Source organism: Dipodomys merriami, unplaced genomic scaffold (assembly GCF_024711535.1).
Source record: "Dipodomys merriami isolate MVZ:Mamm:240054 unplaced genomic scaffold, mDipMer1.0.p SCAF_13, whole genome shotgun sequence".
Taxonomy (NCBI): domain Eukaryota; kingdom Metazoa; phylum Chordata; class Mammalia; order Rodentia; family Heteromyidae; genus Dipodomys; species Dipodomys merriami.
Genome location: NW_027202604.1, coordinates 29995520 through 30012367, shown reverse-complemented (window position 1 = coordinate 30012367; position 16848 = coordinate 29995520). Strand labels below are relative to the sequence as shown.

Sequence of the window (16848 nt, the reverse complement as noted above, 5' to 3'; positions counted from 1 at the left end):
AAAAATATTTATCTTGAGTAACATCACTCAAGGAACTATATCAAGTCTTGCATGAAAGGCATGACTACATTTCAGTATCAAATTAACAAGGCCAGGATACATTGTTATGCTATCTACATTGTTTATGGACATGTTTATCTTTGGTTAATGGCACTTGTAACCCCAAAGTTTGTCAATAGGCATCTGTCCATTCTGTATTCTGCAATTTTCTTTCTAAACGATTCCAGATTGCAAGCAAATAATACTATCACTAAGGGACAACTCTCAATGCAGTTCAAACTTAACTACCTTATTAATTTCCAAACTATTGGTCATTTCTCATAAGCTCTTGGTTTAGAGAGCATATTATTTCTCTCTTGGATGATGTCCAAGGATGCATGGTGTGATTGTCTAGTCAGAGATCAGTAGCTGATAAGCAAAGTCCTTCATCCACATCATCTAAATGTGATTTAAAATGAAGACATTGAGACCTACTCCCTGGAATTATTTTTTCTAAATTATTTTTCACAAGTCTCATGAGTCTGTAACCATCTATTCATATAGACAGTTTTTCTCTTGTCTGTTTTCTCCATTAGATGATGAGCCCATTGAGGTCAGAGATATCAGTGGTCTTTGTCCTCTACTTTCAATGTCCAAAAATTACCCATTGCCATTTTCCTGGCAGACAGCAGACACTTCATGATACCTTCAGAAAGAATGACTTCAGAGAAGCAGGCATACATTGACCTCAGCCTGTTTTTGCTCCAGAGGTGATTGACCTTAGACAGAGTCCACCCAAGCCATGTTTTCCAGTGAGTTGTTTTTCACTTATGTATTTTGGGTCTTCTAAAAGAAGCGACATAGCAACAAAGTACCTGTAAAGGGTTCTGTACAAAAGGGACATGGAATTGAGGAGCTAAGCTTTATACTGATCTGCTTGCAAGGAAACCAGTACAGATCCACAGAAACACGAACTATTCCAAGAAGAAGAAAAAGACAAATATATAGATATATCTTCTTAAAGTTCCTATCTCTCAATAGGGTTACATTGGCAGTGAAGTTTCTAGCACATAACTGTCTCGAGGAAGAACACATACAGAGCTCAGCAGTGCTACCACCATAAGCCCAGTCGTCCACACACACCCTTCTGCTCTGGGTAAGGCTGCCTGGCTGTAGCCATCTGAGGGAGGCCATAGACAAATGAGCAAGGCACATCCTGGCTCTGGGTACCCTGCCCAGATCCACTGTGATTCCATTGTGACTGCCAATGAAAAGGGGTCAAATATCACTCTTCGCTGTCCTTCATCATCTGGATCCCAAACATGTCTTGCATCACACAGACACATCACAAATTTGTCTATTAGAGTTTCTGACACAAAATCTTACACTATTCCTATTATCACCACCCTCTGCCTTCCCTAGGAGACTTTGTGCCAATATTAAAAAAAACTCAAAATCCAGTAAAAGAAAACAAAATTAAAAATGTTTTGCCTTGTCTGCTGACTCTAAAATACTTAACAAAAATGAGAAAACGTATGCTCAGGCTGTATGGATTACATACTGCTGTTGAGTACTAGGCATAGATGAAGCGCAGTCTGCGGGCAGGTGCAGACGCAGAGCTGACCCAGTTAGGAGAGAGAGTGTGGGACACTTGTGACTGTGGCAACAGGCATGGCGTCCTTATCTTTTAGATGTTTCACAGCTAGAATAATACGTCTATGCTGCTGTAATATGCCAGTGCCATCAAGCACACAAAACCAGCTATCTAACTTAGAGCATGTCCAAATATTCATTTAGATGTCCTCTCAAATGCCAATGTAATTTAAGTTGCCTGTTTTTCTGATCCTAGGAACTGCACATATAAAGAAATTATTTTATTTTTTTATTGTCAAGGGGATGGACAGAGGTTTACAGTTACAAGTACATGTCTTGTTAAACTTGTTACCCCTTCCCTCATATTTTTCTTACTTTTCTGCTCCCCCCCCCATCCCTTTTGTCACTGTATTTGATTCCGGTGCCCTGGTATTATATATGTGTTTATCTGAATTAGGGAAGGGAAGGGGAACAACAGAATGGTGAAACAAAGGACGGGAGTGGTGGGTGTGGGGAAACCAAGGCAGCAGAGATGCTCACAGGACAATATGTTGGAAATGATCTGTACAATTGTTTATTTTAAATCATCAACTTGATAAATATTCCTAAAGCCTAAATAAGCCAGAAGATCAATAGCATTTTCTATGAAACAGCAATATGCCTTTCTACCTCCTTTCTTTTGTATTTAGAAGACACTATTTGCACTGAAGTTGAATTAACAGGAAGAAGCCATTACTTCCCTCATTATTAAATATTTGTTTTAATTCCTTTACTTTGGCCAAGAGACAAATAAGGGTGGTCTAATTCCCAAGCATTTCAGCGGTGATTGACCAAAAATAAATAAGGACAGAATAAGAGCAATGGAGATTCTTCCTCTTCATATATATATATTTTCCATCCTCGACAACACACTATTTGCAGGGCTGTTTTGTGAGAAGACTGGGGAAATGATAGAAAAATACCTTATCTTCCCAAACAAAGAAACAAGAGAGAATAAATAAAGCACTGAATTTCCAAAACAGCCAAGTGAGCTCTCTGGGTATTATTTATTTGGCATCTCTGTACCAATCCTTTGTCTGACTATAAATCTTTATATTAGGTTAGAGCTTTTTTTGTGTCTGGGGTATGTGTCCTGTCTCCTGAAGACATGAGAAATAAACAACCTTCCACCTAAGAGCAGTGAGTACAATTGTGCCACGGATGGGAAGAAAAGACTGTGATAGGGCACAAGACAATACAAAGGGGTGTTACCTAAAAATAAATAAACGAATGGTCTTACAGTGACTCTTCTGGAATTCTGGGAGAAGGAAGACAACAAAACCTCCTCTTCTGTGGTCTACAGGGTCTTTAGATTAGAAAGACTCTTTTCTGCTCTTGCATGGATAATGGGGTTTCTTACAAGAGTCGGCTTGAGTAGAATCTGGAGTTGCGTGGAAGTAGGAAGCCAGAGAGCCCTGTCTTTTGCTAATAATCTAGCTCATGCTTATTAGAGGTGAGAGGGCGTGCCTGAGCTGCAGAACACTGAGCAAGTCAACATCATAGCCTCAGTTCTCAACAAAGGTCGGTGTTGATTTACCAGTCTGTGCATACTGATTGCTTCTGAGTATCCTCAGTTCAGACTTCCCATACTTGTTTGCTCATGGTTTCTCAGCTCACATCCCTCAGCTTTGGTCCACTATTAATGTCCCCATTCTCTTGGTACTTACTAGACTTGGGTTTTAGGAGAGGGAAATATTATTTCATGTTTCTTATAAACTAGATGAAATGGGTCTGAAGGCCAGAAGTCTCCAGTGGGGTTCAAGGGCTAGTGTCTTCTGAGAGCTGAAGAACTTCTTTCAGGTCAAGCTTAGGTATCTCTCTGTGGTTTGCTGATGTCCACTTTCTAGGTCTTCTCGTGATCTTCCCTTTTTTGTTCCATAGTCCTGTGTCTGTCTCTAAATTTCCTGCAAGCAAGGGAAATGGATTTGGGCCTACCCATACAAAATTTAGGGGAGACACAATTTAAACCATAACCATCCCCATATCAAATTTTTTCTGGCCAACAAGCATTCCCTTCCATGTCATCCATTTTCTACCTTGTTACTGGGAAACAGTCTTATCTTTCCCAAGGACATTTAGAGCAAATTACTCCATACTTTCAGAATATGTGTTGCTTGACTTTCAGGATTTGATCATAATCCTACCTCTCTCTATAATACAGTACGCTTCTTCTGAACTCATTACCTGAATGACTTATTTACCCTGACATAAGCATACTCTTCTAAGTCCAACCAAGCTTTCAAAAATGTTTCATGTTTCTAGGATGAATGGAGAAATAATCCTGACTGTGGACTGCCAGGATCCATGTACACATTTATGCGTGTGTATCACACAGCAGTCAAAGCATTAACCATAACTTACCTTGGCTACCAAGTTGGCCTCTAAAATGAGGCTCAGCAAAGATCCTAGCACATGAATGGTTTCCGCAGTGCTGACTGCCAAGGCAAAGGCATTAGATAGAAGAAAATATGTAGTGACTGGTATGGTTTCTACTGTCCCACCTACATTCTCACACATCACCCAAGCTGTGGAGAAGATGAAACAAAATTATGCAAATCAAAGAAGAAAGAAGATCTGCTTCATCTTCAGCCTGGATTATTTAACTCTTAATATACTGAAAGCTGATATAGATGTATATATATATATATATATATATATATATATATATATATATGTATATATATGTACATACACACATATGTATGTATACACACACATACATACATATAGATAGATGATAGATTGATAGATAGGATAGATAGATAGACAGACAGGCAGACAGATAGATAGATATCTCCACACATGCATATGTGTGCATGTTTGATAGCTAGATTGATTATTTTGGTGTAGAAAGATGTCCGGATAATTTTTTATTTTTATCCTCAGGTATTCACTCTTAAGAGCCTATTTCCATTCGGCCCAGCTATCAATAAAATGATCATTAAAATATATATAGTGAGCCTAATTGTTAAGGCTGTTTATAAACATTGGCTAATTAGTTAATCAATAATACTTAAGGGGCTTTTCTTTCCTCACCAAAACATCTCCTATGACTTTATTTTGTATGTTTTTATTGCAGGATTTCGACTGCCTGTTCCATTACCACATTAAGTCTATTAATGGGAGTCGTAAGTCAGAGCAGGCAAAAGGATTAATTCTGATCCCCAGGAGTCTTTAATACAGTCCTTAAGTTTTTGGCCTACCGCATGTACTGGAAACAACATCTCCCAAAAATGGCCTTACAGATATATGTCAGAATTTAGATCCATCTTGAGGCTTAATATTTTTTTTTTCACTGGGACTGGAAGATGCTCTTCAATTCAGCATTTCCATATGCAAGAGAAACCGTAACTATTGTGCTATGTTTTCTTAAACTCAAGAGTTCACTGTTTCATTTAAACAGGGATTTCCAAACAGGCTATTTTGCTTACTTGAAACTCAGTTACTATTTTAACTAAAGACTATGCAAACATCTCTCTGTGTATCTCTGTGTCTGTCTCTCTGTATCTGTCTCTGTCCCTGTCTGTCTGTCTGTCTGTCTGTCTGTCACTCTCAATAGAGATAGTTTTGCAAAATAGCTAAATGGTCTTCCTCTATGATCAGCAAGACTACAGTTTAATGTAGACTTATCAGTTCTTAAGAGTTGGGCAAAGTACAAATGCCCGCCATGCTCACTTCTCTCATCTGATAGAGAAGGATAATCTTGCCTACTTCATAGACTTGTACTGTGAGAATTACACATCACACCTTAGACTTGGAATACTGGAATGATAAATACATATTTAGTGTCATTCCCAGCACAAGGAAATAAACATTAAATGTTAGCCATTACTGTTTCCAGAAGATAGTTTTCATATCAGCTTATTCATCAACTTACTCTTAAACATTCAATACAAATGGGAAACTAGGGACAAAAAAAAGAATTAAAAGCTCAGGTTGAAGGCAAAATGATTATTATGGTACTTTATAGATTCCTAAATCTTCCTTAGGACACTTTGGGCTCGCCAGTTCAATTAGTTGTTCACAATTACCCTGCGCTATTGCCTGTCCTTTGTGCATTTTATTAAGTTGAAATTTATAATATGCATGCAATGAGATAAAAGGGAAAAGGAGCTGGTTTGGCTTAGGTTTTATATCTTGCGAAAGGATAGACCAAGTTAAGAACTTGGCATTTACAATGGCTGCCTTCTGTTTTCTTAGGAATGATGGGAATGATGAGCCAGTGCTGACAGCTCATACCTATAGATACTCAGGAGGCTGAGATCTGAGGATAGTGGTTAAATCCAGCCAGGTCAGGAAAGTCCAGGATGGTCTTATCTCCAATTAACTACCAGAAAACCAGAAGTGGCACTGTGACACAATGTGGCAGAGAGCTAGCCTGGAGCAAAAGAACTCAGGGACAGCACCCAGTCCCTGAGTTCAAGCCCTTCCACAAACAGAAAGAAAGGAAGGAAGGAAGGAAGGAAGGAAGGAAGGAAGGAAGGAAGGAAGGAAGGAAGGAAGGAAGGAAGGAAAGAAGGGAGGGAGAGAGGGAGGGAGGGAGGGAGGGAGGGAGGGAGGAAGGAAAAAAAAGAAGGAAAGAAAGAAAGGAAGGAAGGAAGGAAGGAAGGAAGGAAGGAAGGAAGGAAGGAAGGAAGGAAGGGAGGGAGGGGGGAGGGGGGGAGGGAGGGAGGGAGGGAGGAAGGAAGGAAAAAAAGAAGGAAAGAAAGAAAGAAAGAAAGGAAGGAAGGAAGGAAGGAAGGAAAGAAAGAAAGACTTTGTGTCTGGATGTGATCTAACAGGATGGATGCAAGTGATCCTGTATGCCCTTTTATAAAGGCAAATGCAAACCTCTTAGTTACTGTAACAGGTAGAGACCTTGGGAAGAAGCTATAAGGCTTGAAGAGGTCTCAAGGAAGGTGTCAAGAGTTCATAGCACCTGCTACTCACTCTTCACTAGAGAAGCATTTTCATATCTCACCCCTGATAATAGCCATCCTATGATGTACCAGTGAAGTCCTGCATCATTTCCCATGGATGCTTATGATCTCAATGCTTCAGTTCCCCAGAGCCTCTTCTTACTCAGCACACATTCAAATGATGAATAAGGCCTGCTATGTTTAAAGCCCCACAGAGAAACAATGTGAGACTATGATTCACAATGAAGAGTTCTGTAATTGGGATGATGTGAGCATGTATCCTGACTGTCACATGATAAGCATTTGTCCTTTATTGAGTGACCTATACTCCCAAACTCAGTCACTTATATATTCATACATGCTAGTATTCAACAGACATTTTCTGGGAATAGAGACCGGTGAACAATACTGAAGTACCTGAACTGAAACTTTTAGGAGGACTGGTAGTATCTTAGAATATGTTACATAGCAAGGTAATAGCACGTAGTGACACAGGCTATTGAGAAAAACATGTCAATGAAAGAATTAGATGGGAGATGTCATTTAGAAAGATGGTTAGGAGAGGACTCCTATGCATCACAGTGCAGATGGGACTTGAAGAAGACCCCAGTTATAAAGACATGGTGAAGGGGGCATTGTAGGCAAAGTAAACATCATGTACAGCCTTGAAGCAGGGATATACCCAGAGAGCTCAAAAAATAGAATTAGAGGGCCGATACACAAGGAAGAACCTGCTAAGACATGTAGGATATGGCCCACCCTTGAGGTTTGGACCTTCATTGGATACCCACTGGGGAATCATTGACACGTATTGCCATATCTCATATTTCTCACCTAAAATATGGGATGATGGTGGTGGTGGTGGAAGTTTAAAACAAAGTCAGGTATGCAAATACTCGGCAGAGTTTCTGGAATACTTGAAGCACTCTATCACTAGTATACGTTTTTTAAAAAGTCTTGACTTCTGTTGTTCAAGCAGTGGACAATCTGTCAATTAGTCTCCAAATGTAAGAGGAAAGAGAGCAACAGGTTAAAGGTAGAGTACAACCAAGTATTTAGACTTGACCTCACACAGAGAATGTAGTTGAGTAACTATTGACCATTTCTCAAGGTAACTAACATTTTTTCATTTCATGGAGCTGGGGCATGCTGGGACTAACTTTTTTATGGGCTTGATGAATCAGATGAAAGGTTTTCCCCACTGTTGTCTGATACTAATTATGCTTTAATGAAGTCTTCTTGATTGGCGTAAAAAATACCCTGAAGTCTGTTTTCTAGGCAACAAGCCAATGCCACACCGGCTAAGGCTGCTGGTTAAGTCTGCATTGTTGAAGATTCTTGCTTACCTTTCTTGAAACTCGGGGTTACCAGCTTCATGTCCTCATTTCTTTATGTCTTTTAATAAACTCTTCTTAAATGGGAAAAACTCTATTGAGGATTAAGGAGGGGAAAAAATGAAATCATCCTCTCCTTTCCTGACCAGAGGCCTTCTGACAATATCTGTTTTTCAGTTGTATTTACACTCCTTTTCCAATACGCTGTGTTTTGAAAAAGGCAATCTCTTAGCCTGGAATTACAATTACTTATTATTTCTTCAAGAGGCAAGATGTTCCCGCAGCCTGTCCACAGCTTTTTCAATGCCCCTATAGATATAACAAAGCATTCCCTTTTTCATGGAGTAATAAAAGAGCTGACTTCAACCCAACTGAATATATTTCCCAAAGCTCTTAGTTGCCTCCACATTATTTTCAGATGTATTCAAGCTGTCAAAACCCCTCTGCTACAAGACCCAAGCCTCCCATTGTCTGACCAGAAGACATGGCCCTTGTGTGAATGGACATGAAAGGAACAGACATCCGCAAAGACCAATGAGAAGAATTCCACATAGGGTGCTGGCGAGATGGGTCTGGCTGAGAAGACTTGAACTGCTATAATGTCAAGAGACAAAAAATAGATGTCCTGGTAGCTGCCAGAGTAAACACTGATGTAGCTCTCTTCTCGTTGCTATGACCACAAACTCTAGAAAGTAATTTTCTGTTAACTTTTCCAACTCAGTCCCTGAAGTGTCATTGAGATCTCTGAAAAGCAGTAAAGGCTGATGAGAGTTTGTGTCTGCTATGGGTCCTCAGTGAGTGATGGAGTGGAGGAGTGGATGACTGGGCTGGCCTTCTTCTTTGAAGGCTCAGAGACAAGCTCTTGTCAGTGATCACAAGTAAGCACACTAATGGCAGTGCAGGAGAAAGAGGCAGAAAATAGGATGCTAATTTTAGTGAGCAATGGAAGATATAATTCTCAAATAAAACTGGAGCCTAGGTATTTATGTGATCGCATAGTACCCCACCTGTGATACAGGATACAAAATTGTAATCAGGATGAAAAAACTGTTGGATCACTGCAGAAATAAGATCTATTAAAAACTGCAAATTACCTCTGGACAGATTACGTCATTGCAATTACTTTGGCCTAAGCAGTGAAATCGGCTCTAACCAGCATATTTTAAAAACTAGAGTTAGTGAAATTATATGGGGATTGTCAGATGAACTGGACTTTAGATAGTCTAAACCTAACGGAGTCATGTATGGCACTCAGGTGTTGTCTTCAAATCTTCTGTTGGTTGGACTGACACTATGAATCAATACCACATCTCTTCTTTTTATTGGTCTCCATGTAAGATTCGGTTTCCCATTAGAGAAAGATTACTTTAGCTTGAATCAAATGTCTACATTTTGGTCATGAAGGGTCCAAGATCCAAGAATCTTGAAAATCCCACAGACGTATCATGTGCTTAGCAGTGACAACTGGATTTCAGATTGACCAAAGAGCACCTGCACTGCGGTGCTCATCTAAAGAATCAACATCAATGTTTTTCCAAAGCTAACTTGAATTGTTTTTTTATAGATAACTGATACTCTCATGGTTACATCTTCCAAGAACTCTAGGATTAAGTTTGACAGTGAACTATTTGAGCTTCCTCTTAGGACTTGGCAACTTGACCCTATCATCAGAAAGTGCCCAGCTAAACATAGCCATCTCACCCTATACTGAGTCAAGACATGCACTGATACCAAAAGCTACAAAATCTCAATTCTGTGATATAAACTATTATAGGATTTGCCTAGAAACAACATGTATCCTCTCATATACCTTAAGTCATCTCTAGATTATTTACAGTACTTAATGCAACACAAACACCGCATACACGCTTATATGCTATCATTTGGGGGAATAATAACAAGAAGAACATCTGTACACATGCAGTATGCAGAGAATTTTTTTAAAATTATATTCCAGAGTTGGTGGGCTCTGGACTCAGAACCCACAAGAGGGCTGATGGTCACTCCTAGGATTTGAACATATTCTCTCTGCTTCCTCCCTTCATTATCGACAACCACCTTCCAATCCAAAAGCAAAAGCCATTCCTCAGCTCCTTGAGGAAAGGGAATTTCCCACAAAGTAGAGAAATAATTTGAGAAGAAAAATAATGAGCCTGCATCTCAAATGTCACAGTGAATAACACAAACAGAAACTTTAAATATCCTGGTGACCTTTTCGAATCTCTGAGCTACCTGTAGATATAGACATTTGATGAAGGGAACACAGCAGCAGGAAGGTCAGTGGTCAGGTTTCACCAGAAAGAGTTAAAGCAATTTCCAAGGATCCCCAGCTGGGCTGGGTCCCAAGGAATTATCTGGGCTCTAGCAGCCCTGGCTGCCTCCTGGTTCTTTCCCTAATGCTTTTAAAAAGACAAAAGCTGACTGTGAGTATGCAGAGGCTGGCTGCCTTTTAGGGATTCTTTTACTTTAAAAATGTCCCTGCTAACCAGTTTAGGGAGGAGGATGGTGGATGGTGCCAAATGAAAAATAGCATACGGGGCTCCAGGGGATCTGTATGCTGTGAAGTTGGAGGATTTTAAGTTCCTCTGGAGGGCGATTCTAAATCAGAGGAAATAGTTAATTAAAACAAAAAGGACCTTGGATTTTGTGAAGGAGCTTCATGGTTGGGGATGGGGGTAGAGATTTTTAGCACCCTTCCCTCCTTTCCTCCTTCCCTTCCTCTCTCCTTCTCTCCTTCCCTCCCTCCTTCTTTCTCTCTTTCTCTCTCTCTGTCTCTCTCTTTCTCTGTATGTTTTCCCTATGAGAGCTACCCTGCATATATTCTGATTGTATGTGTGTGTATATGTGATAGAAAGGGATAGATAAGCAAAAATGAGTCACAAAAATGACCTGAGCCTAGCCTATTATAGAGACACAAAACTCTGTATCTGCTGAGTAACAGCATGGCTGGTCCTCTGAGTCCCTGCTACCACTGAGACACTGAAAGGCAAGAGAAAGAGGTTCGCACCCTCAGTCAAAGGTTATTTATTGCTCCAGGCATTTTCCATTTTCTGCTCATTGTTGTGCGTTTCTGCAGAGTTCTTCTGCAGCTCAAATTGTTAGGTGAAAGCTTTCTGAACACTTCAGGTGAGCGAGAAGGAAGGTCTCACTTCTGCCTCTCGACACTGACAAGATGTGATGCACCAGCGGGCATCAGAATTAATAGGACCACTTCCCAGAGGTCATCTGGAGGTCTGACTTAGAATTTTCCTGGAGCTGTTAGACTTTTGGCAAATTGCCACATCGTTGAAAGTTCCATTTGGCTATTCAGCCTTTTTTTTCCCCCAAAAGTCTGGAATCATCCCTCAATCAGGTTCGACATGAAATTAATGTCTGTGATCACAGAAGAGCTTCATTTTTAAGAGGAAGTGTTTAAAATGTGGGGAGGGAGAGAAACATAACAAACAGCTTTGGGAAAGACATCCAGTGATTCATTTCTTTATTCAAGAAACATTGACTGAGTCGATTCTAAGCATAAGTACCACAAGAGGTCCTAGGAATGCTTGAGTAAAAGATTGTTTTAAAGAGTTTTGTCTAGCATTTTATGAGAAAGAGGAGCTACACTAATTATATATCAGTAGCTGTAGTGAGTCCAGAGCTTAGAACCTAAGCTGGGAACCAGAAATATGGGTATATTGAGGGCAAAATGACCAAAGACTGAAACAAAACTTGCAGAGATCAGGGTGCATGCTCTCAGAAAATTCCAGCTAGCTCACTGCTATGTCATGCGTCTTCTCATAGTCAGTTACACCCCACAACAACACTGTACAGAGAGTTGTCCTTCCTTGTCTTGATTATAAGTAAGTGAAATCTAAAGAGGATTAGGGATTTTCCTTCATTCATTATAATATGTATTGGACATGTACCCCACTGCAGTGGTTTTCTTCTTCTAAGGCCATAGGTGTGAATGGGAGAGACCAGATCTTCATCTCCTGAAGCCTTCATTCTAAAAGTGGATTGAGGGAATCAGAGAATGTGTAGTAAATTCTACAAACAAAAGCTAACTGTGTTCATGCAGCACTGCCAGCTAAAGAAGTCATTCCAAATTTCCCATGTCTGATGGCTATCCTTCAGAAACTTCTCTTATCTCAAAGCCAGATCCTTCTAGAACATCAGTGAGTTTACCAAAGGGATTTAGAAGAGTTGGTTGATTTGTTAGTACCTTGGGTTTTTACTTATCTCAGGTGGCCTGTGTTGAATACATAGTATAGAGCTCAGAAAGTTAGATCATGAAAGTCAGGTATGACTTTCCCTACGTAATGCTAGATATTGATTTCTGAAACTCTAAACTTTTATGACTTTCATGACACTGAAATCTTTAGCTTAGTTTATCTCTAATTTTGTCCCACATGATTTTCTTAATTCTTCACACACTTGGAAATGCATGTATACTTTATAATTCAAGGATAAGGGCTTGAAGAGAATCTCATACTCTTTCCCCAGTAGCAGAAATAGAAATTGTATGCTAGTAATAAAAATAAGACTCTTAGGAATGATCATTTACACTGGTGCATGAGGTAGAAAGGCAATCCATAATCTAACCCTAATGTTATTCTAGTTAGAATGTCCAAGTATAATTTTATAGGTCTGTTTTGGATTATCATCACTTAAAAGTTGTTACAGAAGAAGTTTTAAATGGAGGTTATTACAGGCTGAATATATTCTTTCTGCTTCAAGTTCATATGTTGAAGTCCTAACACAGTATCTCAGAATGTGACTATATTTCGTGATGGGTCATTTAAAAGGTCTTTTAAGGTAAAATAAGTTCATATAGGTGGTTCTTCAGTAAGTATAACTGCTGTCCTTATAAGAGAGGCAATTAAGACACAAATATAAATGTGGGGGAGGGATAAATGAGGAAAAGACAGCCATCTCTAAGCCAAAGAAGATACCTCACAGGAAAACTATACTGCCCACATCTTGCTCTCAAAATTCTAGTTTTGAGAATTTGAGAAAATAATATTCTTGTTATTTTTGCCATCTTGTCTCAGTTACTTTATTTGGCAGCTATCACAAATTGATGCTAGTATAGAATGATGACTCTCATTGAAACTGAAAATGAACATATTAGAGGCATTTCTATGGAAAACCCAAAGGACAGACTTAATTCTAGGCCATCAGCGATGCTAAAGCCAGTTTACAAATAGACAATGTCCACAGGGCAAGAGTCAGCTCATCTGCCTGGTTACAATTTACATTTCCACCTGTAAGAATTGTTTGCCTTGGATTATTTGTGTGTTCCAATTCATAGAATGATAAAATAACTGCAACAATGAAAAGCAGGATAAACCCAGAAAGATTTGCTGAAGAGGATACCTGACAGTCTTCTACTGCCCATTCAAAGTCTTTCCCAATTTTCCCTCAGAAACAAAACTGGGGATGCAACCAAATGCTGGGGTCTTGTTTTCCCCTTAAAGCGGTGAAGAGGACCCAGCATGCTTTGAACTATCCCAGTCCATAATTATTTGATTCTTAGGGATTGGTTGACTATAGACTGGAGGAAATGTTAAAGAGAGAGGAGGGACCTGTTCTTAGGGGCTGTACACAAAATATGAGCTCAAATATACTGCTTCCCTGTCTGGGCTTTGGGGTAGGAGGGAGTGTGGAAAAGGTTTCCATTCCTTTCCACTCACAGTCACCATAGGGGACTGCTTCGGGGCCAAACCTTGGAAACACCAATTTCCTAAGCTTTTGAAGCTCAAAAGTCATAAAGTGTGGTTTTTATTTTTTTCCTGTTCCTCCTCCCACCCCAACTGTCATACAGCTCCTGGAGGTACTGAAAACAAAGTACATCCAGGTAAGAGAAAGAATTAGGGAAAGAAGTGTCACCGGTGTTGAATTCCTGGCTGCCATTTACCAAGCCTCATTTTCCCTATTCTATCCTGCTTCAGAACAACAGCCTTGCCAGTAGTCTGCACAAATTCTCATCCTTGAGAACTTTACAGATGCTAGGCAACTTCACCTACTCCATATTTAGTCTCCACAATTGCCCCTGTGTTGGGGAATGTTCTGTGTTGTGTCTTAGGAAGGAGGCTGTTAGTGTTATGCCCACCTTTGGTCCTCAGCTCCATCCAGACCTGAGCTCCTCCCTGCCCTGGAGTTCCTGCCCTACAGCCGGCCACTCCCTCTGTCTGCCCAGACCCACCTGAGCACCTCCCTCACTTCCTGCCCCCAGATCTGTCTGCTGCCTGGATAGGGAGGGATGCCATGTACTCCTCCTGGGAAATATGGTCCCTCTAATAAACCTTATAATAAACTTCCTCCTGTGCCTGCTTGTCTCTGCGTGACCCCCTGGGATAGATGTGAAGGATTGTTAACAGAGATATTTAAGTGATGGAACCAGGCAAGGATGCTGGTTTCTTGTAGCTGCTAAATTCAGTATTGGAACCCTGACTTCTACTGCGCACTTCTTTCCAGGTGAGAGAAGAGCCTGGAATCTAATGAGCCCCAGTCTTTCTTCCCAGGCCATGTTCTGGTGTTCTCATTGTTTCAGATGAACATTCCTGACATATCATTCTAACACGTTCCCTTGTCTCCAGTGGATCTTTCCTGGATTTGATTACAAGAAAATACTTTGTGAGACATTACTTTGGATTATTTTTACCCCTATGAGTCAACCTCTTCTAAGAAGCAAAGCTTTGTCATTTTTCAAAATTTTACAGGTGGGTAGTTAACCTATTCACTGGTCTTTTGAAGTCACTTATGGGGTTGTTGATGAAATCATGTTTGTAGACCCTCGTCTGAAATCTAGGCATTCCACATGTCCGGTCCAGCCACTTGCCACTATATGCCACATATGGAGAGGTGATGAGGGGAGAGGAAGATGTATTACATGGCAGCCGGAAAAAGACAACACTTCAATACATCTTTCAGTCTTCTTCATCAGTTCAGAGATTGCCCTTCACTTTAAATAGGGAACCGGAGGCCGAGGGTGAGAAAGGCCTCCAGAGATCACAGTCAAAAGTCACAGGAGGACCTTGCTCTCAGTCTTTGTCTCTACAGGAGTTCTTGAGACATTGCTATCACTTTATCACTTAAGGGGGAGCAGGAATAAGTCAGTCTCTGTTACCTGGAGGGTGGCCTGCCCTGAGCTTTTAGTTATTTAGACAGTGTGTCACAAAATGATAAGGAGACATTGCTTGTCTGGGGGTCAATTTGGCTTTTGTTACAAGGTGTACTAAAACTTGTCTTTCCTAGAAGTGATTGTGAAGCAACGGAAGGTGAGAATGGCTTAGATCAAAGGGTCGATGCAAAGGAGAGAGGTGCAGGATGCCCAACTTTGATTATTCATAGGCTTAGCAGAAGCAGCTTTGAAGGTTCTTTCTCAGTGAGGATGAAGGACCCATGAAAGCCTGTCCCATAGGTGTAGGGCCTAAGAGTTGTTTTTGAAATGTGGCCCTTGATTTCTACCCTGTATTTCTCCCATTTCTCCACTGGTACCTCATTCTTCAGAGCTTCCCTATGTAATGGAGATCTAAGAGAGCATCAGAGGAACCTTCTGGGCCTGTCTGGGAGCAGCATTTTCGTAGTGTCCTCAGAGCTGCTCATGCAGCCAATGCAAAGCCAAGCGGAGAACAAACTGACTTCAGCTATTGCTGGAAAGAATTTCTGGAGGTCATATTTGCACTGCCAAAGTAAAAGCACTTCTTTTTACAAGCCAGCCTTGCTGACTCTGCCTGGATAAATCATTCTGAAAAGTCAATTTCACTAAGTTATTTCTCTGATTAAAAGAAAAATCTTAATGGTTGCTCACTACACACAGCTAACCATCACCCTGCATACTCTGGCATCCTCTGACATTGAAGGGCTTTTGTGATGTGTCCCTAACTCATAACTCCTACGACTTTCCCATCTTGCATTTTCCTTCTGTTGGAAATGTCTTGGGACATTAAGGTGCCATGTATAAATGAGGGCACCGACTAGATAGAGACTTGGCAACACAAAATTTTACTTCTCCAGAACAGAAAACTGCTGACAAGAAAGCAAGTAAGCAAGCATGCTGGGCCAGCTGTCTGCCTGGATTTTATCTGTAAAACTGTTGCGATCCTCATTCCAATTGGTTGGAATGTAGGTTTACCATCTTCCAAGATTTGCTTATTTGAAAGGGATTAAGAGTTTATCTGAGTCATCTCCCGAGATCAGGACTCTTGTCTAAAGCAGGAACTTAGCTTAACTCAAATAGTTCTTTTTAAAACAGAAGCTATCCATACAATGGCACTGCTATGTCAAGCAACCACTTTGACAGAAAAGATTCTAACTCCTACACTGCTGCTTAATCGTGTTTCTCCTTCTCCTTAGCTACCTCAGCTTGTTCCTGAGTCTAGAGAAAACATTTAGGATCATTTTTCAAATATAAAGCCAGGGTACCTGTCATCATCTCTTCAGTGACTGAAACTTTACTAAATGATTCCAGTGGATAAGTCAAACCAATTACTTAGGGCTACTCAAGCAAATATACCTTTGTTTAACTTTACTTCTTTTTCCTTTATTTAAGTTGACTACTGTGTCAGTATGGTCAATATATGATGGTTCTATGGGAGCTTTTGAATATTTTAAAATGTGGTTTATACTAGAGGCAAATAGATGATCAGCAGGCAAATGCACACGGTTGTACCAGCACATCTTCACGCAGCTTTTTCTTTTTAAGTGTAAAAGTCAGTATAAATATTTATTCATGTGTCAGGTCATTTCAGTCAAAGTTATGAAGTGTAGCAGACAAAGACATTTATCACATTTAAAGTGGTGTTTTTCAACATTTTGATTTGCATAATGAATTTCCTTAGAATTCACTATTCATGGACGCAGCACCCAGAAAGCTATTTAATGATCATAGTTTTTCATTTAATAAGTAAGTCAGATTTGTCAAAAATGATGTATGTTAAACAGTATCCTTAAGGACATTCGTTTTTTAAAAAAGGATGGAAACTACAATATTTCATTCTTCTTATTCTTGTCTATACAGCCTT

The 16848-nt window shown here is 40.1% G+C and overlaps 1 long non-coding RNA gene across 1 annotated transcript; it reads right to left on the bottom strand.

Annotated features, from left to right (window-relative positions):
* Window positions 1–2599: 2599 nt before the first annotated feature.
* LOC138824550 (uncharacterized) lies at window positions 2600–6650 on the bottom strand. Its single transcript, XR_011371129.1, has 2 exons — window positions 6572–6650; window positions 2600–3515 (listed from the first exon to the last, which is right to left on the bottom strand). It is a non-coding gene; the product is annotated as an uncharacterized lncRNA (long non-coding RNA).
* Window positions 6651–16848: the final 10198 nt, after the last annotated feature.